The 6,770-nt window shown below is 38.5% G+C and overlaps 1 protein-coding gene across 3 annotated transcripts in view; it reads right to left on the minus strand.

Annotated features, from left to right (window-relative positions):
- The window catches only part of TAPT1 (transmembrane anterior posterior transformation 1), an 87,750-nt gene that overhangs the window by 67,661 nt on the left and 13,319 nt on the right, over nucleotides 1-6,770 (minus strand). The gene's annotated exons all lie outside the window — the stretch shown is intronic.

Raw genomic sequence — 6,770 nt, forward strand, 5'->3', positions numbered from 1 at the left:
CATGGGGCTCTTTAGCCTGGAAAAGCGCAGGCTCTGGGGTGATCTGATGAACACCTCTAAGTTTATCAGGGGTGACCACCAGGATCTGGGGGAACGTTTGTTCACCAGAGCACCCCAAGGGATGACGAGGTCGAATGGTCATAAACTACTGCGAGACCATTTCAGGCTGGACATAAGGAAGAATTTCTTTACTGTCTGAACCCCCAAGGTCTGGAACAGCCTGCCATCGAAGATGGTTCAAGCACCTACATTGAACACCTTCAAGAGCAAACTGGATGCTTATCTTGCTGGGATCCTATGACCCCAGCTGACTTTCTGCCCTTTGGGTGGGGGGCCGGACTCGATAATCTTCTGAGGTCTCTTCCAGTCCTAATGTCTATGAAATTTATGAAATCTTTCCATTATTTTTAAAGTTTACCAATGCCCTTTAGGTATTTTTCCTTTTACAGGTCACTCTTCCAGGGACTGTCAGCTCAACAAATATGGAAAATTACCTAGGGGTTTACCTTAAAATTAGCACTCACTGACTTACAGCCAAACCAGAACTTTGGAAAACCAAATTTTTTCCCTGTGCCCTTCCAACAGACAATATGTGCCCCTCGCAAACACTGAGTAAAGTATAAAACCATGAAAAGATTATTATAGGAAAAGAAATACAGGACTGATTTGGGAAAACAGCATCACCAATGGTAGTGTTAGAGTGATGCAACAGCCATGATGGTCCAGGGATTATGCAAGGATTTTTTTAGGATGACATTTCAAATGAAATGCATTCTTCAATAGGTCACCAAATTATTTTTAAACAAATACAAAGTAAACACAGAGTGCTTGGCACTGCAGTCCTTTGCCTTCATTTCTCAACTCCCTAATGTTAACATCCACTGGATAAATTTCTTTGATACCTTGCTTCCCTGCTTTTCTCTCTCACTGCACCTTTCTCAGTTTGTTAATGATTACCAGAGCCAAGAGTTCCAGACCCATTTCCAGGCCCTAGGGAAGTGATTTTAGGTCCTGGGGTGCTATATAATCCTCTTAAGGATCCAATGGAGTATGATGCAGTATTAGCACCAGTACATGTGGAAACGCCTACATACGGGAAGGGTCAGGCTTCCTACCTCCCCACCACTGCTTTTACTGTCATTTACCTTCCCTTCCTGTCAGTGATCACGAGTATAAATTTAAGATGATTTCCCAATAATTAGATTATATTAATAGAAAATTATTATTTCTTAAATTATAACAAATTATACATGTATAAGTTTTCCATGTATAGAAGGTAATTATTGGGTGGTTGTTTTAAATTCCAGGTTACCTTGGATTTAAGTAAATACGGTATATTTCTGCTGTTAAAAAAGGAGCAAAACTGAAGGTATTTTCCTGAGGGGTGCCTGGAATCTAAGAAGGCTAAGAACCACTAGCATCAAAGGAAGCCATAGCTTTCTTCTCAAGTTAAGATTTTTTCCTTTCAGCTTTCATGACATCCCCCTAGATTGATTTTTTTCCTGTGTCAAAAACTGACAGGCTTCTCCAAAGCGATCTGATGTTGAAGAGTTGATGGAAAACTTGTATAGGAACTAACATTATCAAATACATTTTAATGAAAACAGCACTTATAGACTCACTTTTCCAGTTTAATCAAATCTTCAGCTTCAATCCATTATTAAGCTACTGCATCAATCCATTAAGTTACCTGGGAAAAGAACTATTTTTAATTTTGTGTATGGTGCCTAGCACAACAAAGCCACAGCACCTCATTTTAGTCTCCAAGCACTACCACAGCACAAATTGAGACATTTAATTTTAAATCAAAAACGTGTTTTCAGCACTTAGAATGAGTATTTATCCTTTCCATCTTGATTCTGAATCTGACAAGAACTTGACTACTTCATTGCATTTAATTACTTGTTTTCAACAATCACTATGGAACATGCCACGTAAAAAAACCCAATACTATAAATACTGAAAAGTAAAGGAGCTGCCCATATGAGATGCCCTGTCAATCTTCTGAAGGTTCCAAATCTAGCTGGCAAATCCCATGATTTCACCAGGAGTCACCTCTCTCTAAATCATTCGTTATTTCATCTTCTCTCTCCCCATCCCAGTTTTCAGACAGCAAATTACAGCACCACTGGGTAAAACATGAACTCTCCGTCTTTTTAATATTATTTCCATTACTACCCCAAAGTTAAATCTTACTTTTTCTGATACATTATACACTCATTTACCTACTTCCAGGTGATAGTATTCAAAGCCTGGAAGTCTTGATGCAACCTACTTAATGTAAGTTAGAAAAAAAAAAACCCAAACCTTTTCTTTGCAACCTTGTAGGAGGAGCCACTCTGGCAGCCATATGATGAAGGAATGAACTTCCCAACACAATGTTATTTCATTTTGTTTTAGAAGTCTTTTCTATAACTATCCTTAGAGGATAATTTGCAGCAGTACTTATGAGATGCCTGTTTATATTCTACTTATTCCAACTGAAACTCACTGCTAATGGTTAAGAAAACTTATATTTTACTTGAGGTAACTAACTGAGTTTAGACATGGCAAATAAGGGATTACTAATGGATCTTCAGAGAAGCACACCAAACTGAGTTCAAAAGGTGTGAGAGTCAGCACAAAGGAAGGAACACATCATCTATGGATAGTGGTCACCTACACAAAACACTGAAAGGCACCTAGTTGAGGTCAACGTTGACACGAGAATGGCTAAGAGAGCTGAAGAAGGCTAGATTTCAGGTAAAATAAATATAAAGCAATAATAGCACAACAGTTCAAACAAACTAGTCATGTTATGAATGCTTCTAACAAAATGACATTACCACAGAAATAGACTAGCTTTTATAAAAACAATTTTTAACTTAACTAAACCTATAAAAACACAGTAAGACATAAGTACTGATTAACAGTAAAATGAAACGTACACACTGAATCCAATGGTGAACAAATGCATAGTGGAGAAGCTAATCCTACTTTTGCCAGCTCAACCCTTTGAGGAAGAATTTCAGACTTAACAGGGGTTCTGAAGTTCTTACTTTCCTCTTTAAATTGTGGAAACCCCTGAAAACAGTTCTACTCCTTAGTCAACAAAAGAATCCCCTTAAAGTCATAGATCACAGCTGCTGACGCTAGTAACAGAAGTTTTACTGCTTTTATTATCTCTGCAGAACCAGTGACACCATAGACAAATGAATGAAACTGTGAAGTTACTTATTTTTTTCTTTTTCAATGACAGACAAATTCTGTCTCCAGAGAGATCCCTGTGAAGGAGATTATGGCAAGTTTAACACCATACAATACATAAAGGCAAACACTCTGAAGATGGAAATATTACCAACTCAGAGAGCAGCATTTTCTGCCAATACTTCTGTAACAATCCATGTTTCTAGTTCTCTCAAAACAGCAGTTCACCTACACACCTCTTCTCAAAGTAAAGAGGTGGTGTGAAACAGTCAGTGGTTGATTCTCACAGATCATTTGCTATAACCACATAAATATTATCTGCAAGCCTATTATAACAATATTCTACTTCCCACTCATCAAGGAAGCAAATGATTATTTCTAGAAAGGGGTTGAGCCACTAGCAGATGGAAGGTGTCAGGAAATTAAGATTGTTCTCTGTTTCTAAATCTTGACACCAACAGAAGTTGATGAAATTTTCTCCTATCGTCCTCTATGCCTATTTTCTGTTGCGATTCCTTCTCACAGGTTTATTTGTTTCTACAGAAATATCTTCCAAGTTAATCTTTCACATCCCCTCATTATCATAAAAAGGTAGGTTCATTTAGAAAAGACTTTCTTGTGCATATTTCTATTTTTCCTAGTCAGTATTATTTCTACCAAACTGCAGCATGAAGCCAACTCCCTTTAAGGCGTATTAGTTTTCCAGTGTTGCTAAGCACACTCTTCTACTCTGATCAATATTGCCACACTTTTCAACTCAGCTCTGAACACTGTTCTGGTTAGAACCAGCTAGACTTTTCCCCCCAGGTGTCCAAACAAGTTTGCAGAGCTAATGATTCTGCTTTACACTGAAGGTTTTTATAGAAATGCCAACTCATGCAGCTTGAGAAACACAGAGCAAAGTTTGGCCCCAACAATACAACAGTAGTTTTTATCCAGTTGCTTGCACATTATTTTATGGCAACTGGTTTGGTGAAGTTCTTACAACGAATATTACACACTCTTTGTAAACAAAGTTTACAGTCCATTGATGCTTCCAGTTTGTTTATACAAGTGAAGAGACTTCCACTTCCCTTTTGGAAGGCTATATTTTATGAGCCAATCTGCATTTGAAACTGTTTTCTGATAGCAGTTTTTGCTCTCTTATTCTTGTGTTCCCGCTCTACTAAATAACTTTTTCCTTTAATGTAACTTCACTAATTTTTCACACTATTACACAGTCCCAGAATCATAGAAAGACAGGGCTGACAGGGACCTTAGGAGGTCATCTAGTCCAACCCCTGCGCAAAGCAAGATCACCCCCGAGTAGATCATCCCAGCGATGGCTTTGACCAGCCAGGTCTTAAAAAACTCCAAGGATGGAGATTCCATCACCTCACTGGGTAACTTGCTCCAGTGCCTTACTGTCCTCCTAGCGAGAAAGTTTTTCCACAATATCTAAACCTAAACTTCTGTTGCTGCCACTTGAGAGCACTGCTCCTTGTTATGTTATCTGCCACCATGGAGAAACAGTTCATCCTCTTTGGAACCACCCTTTAACTAGTTGAAGGCTGTTATTAAATCCTCCCCAACCAGACTTCTCTTCTCCAGATTCAGTAATCCCAGTTCCCTCAGCCTCTCCTCATAAGTCATGTTCCCCAGCCCCCTAACCATTTTGGGGGGCAAAAGCAGACAGTCGTCTCTTCCCCAAGCTAAATAACCCTAGCTCTTTCAGCCTTTCCTCCAAATCCTCTAATAATTTGTGTTGCCCTGTGCTGGACTCTTTCTAAACTGTTCACATTTTTCTTAAAGAATGGGGCCCAAAAACACAAATGGTACTCCAGGCGAGACCTCACTAGTGCTGAATTCAGTGGAAGAATCGCTTTCCTTGATTTGCAAGTGACAATCCTGTTAATACAACCTAGAATGCTGCTGGCCTTTTTTACAGCAAGAGGAGCTGTCGGCTTACAGCCAGCTTATGATCCATCATAACCCACAGGTCCTTCTCTGCAGTACTGCAGCCTAGCCAGTTGTTGCTCAGTCTGTATTTGTGCATGCATGTGGTTATTCCGCCCAAAGCGTAGGACTTTCCACTTGTTCTTACTGAATTTTATCTGATTGATTGTGGACCATTTCTCCAGTTGATCAGGTTATTCTGGATATTAGCCCTGCCCTCCAGAGAATCTGCAATTCCACCCAACTTGGTGTCATTTGCATATTTTTTAGGTGTGCAGTTAATCCCTTCATCCAAATAGTTAATGAGGATGTTGAATAATACCAGACTCAGAACAGACCCCTGCAGAAGCCCACTTGATACTTCCTGCCAGCTAGACATTGAGCCATTGAGGACAACACACCAAGTATGATGATCTAACCCGTTTTGTATCCACCTTACAATACTTCCATCTAGTCTGCATTTCCTTAGCTTGCTAATGACAATGTAGTGGGAGACAGTGTCAAAAACCTTATTAAAGCAGGGTGGATAACAATCAACAATTAAAAAAAAAAATAAAAAAGTTAGATTTTATAATTTAAAATCAGATTTGTTTTATTTAATCAGGTTTTAAAAAATGTTTTTGTAAAGATGCTTTTTTTAAATAAATCTATCTAGTTTTAATTTAAGATACGTTTAAACTCAAAGATATCATCACGGAATAGGGATTGTTATTTTTAATCATATACTGTTTGAGACAATATATTCATGTAACCTTTTTAGAAACCTTTTATAAATAGGTCACAACAGGCCATGGATTATATTAGGGGCCCAATTTTATGGGGTTCTCAGAGGCTCCTCTATAGATTAATAAAGATTAAAGAAAATGACTCTACCCAATAGGATTCAGTGCTCAGTCTAGAAGATCCCATTAACCATCTCTGTGATGCTTTGTTTTAGTTCTCAAATTGTTGATTTGTCTCTCCAGAGATAACATCCTTGTTAAAAGCAGTATATGGAGATGAGAAATAACAGACCTGACTATGTACCCATCAACACTATTGTCTCTCTACAAATTACACGTACACAGAGTGAAGCCTTTATCTCTCTCTAAAAGTGCAAAGTTTCAAGAAGTTAAATGAAAAGAGGACTGTTGAAGGTGGAATAGATTCAGGCAAGGAGGAGTCTGGAGACAAGTGCAAGGAAGAGGGGCAGAAGAAACAGAGAAATATTATAGCAGAATTTTGTTGAAATTGCAAAATACTTCCGTAAGAACCACTGTGCAGCAGCTGCTCCAAAGAAAGCAGGAAGAACCAAACTAAATCTCACACAAAATGCATGATGGAACTCAGTAGTGGACTGTTTTGAGTATATTGAGAACCGACCTAATCTGATGACAATTTGTGAACAAAATTGTGACAAAAATAGATGGAATTGTCATAGCCAAAGTTTTCAACATTGGGCTAAAGAGTAATGTAGAACATATGCTGGCCGTCCTGAAGCCTATTTCTATAGCCCTGAACAGAGGTTATATCAAACAAGAATGTACTTTTTAGAGAAAACAATGATTTAACTAACGCTTCCCTCCCAGTGATTTAAATCAAATCCACCCTGTACTAAAGTCAAGGTATACCACATCTACTGCTTTGGCCTCCTCATCAATAGACCCTGT

This window comes from Crocodylus porosus, unplaced genomic scaffold (genome assembly GCF_001723895.1).
Source record: "Crocodylus porosus isolate Cpor-Errol unplaced genomic scaffold, CroPor_comp1, whole genome shotgun sequence".
Taxonomy (NCBI): Eukaryota; Metazoa; Chordata; order Crocodylia; family Crocodylidae; genus Crocodylus; species Crocodylus porosus.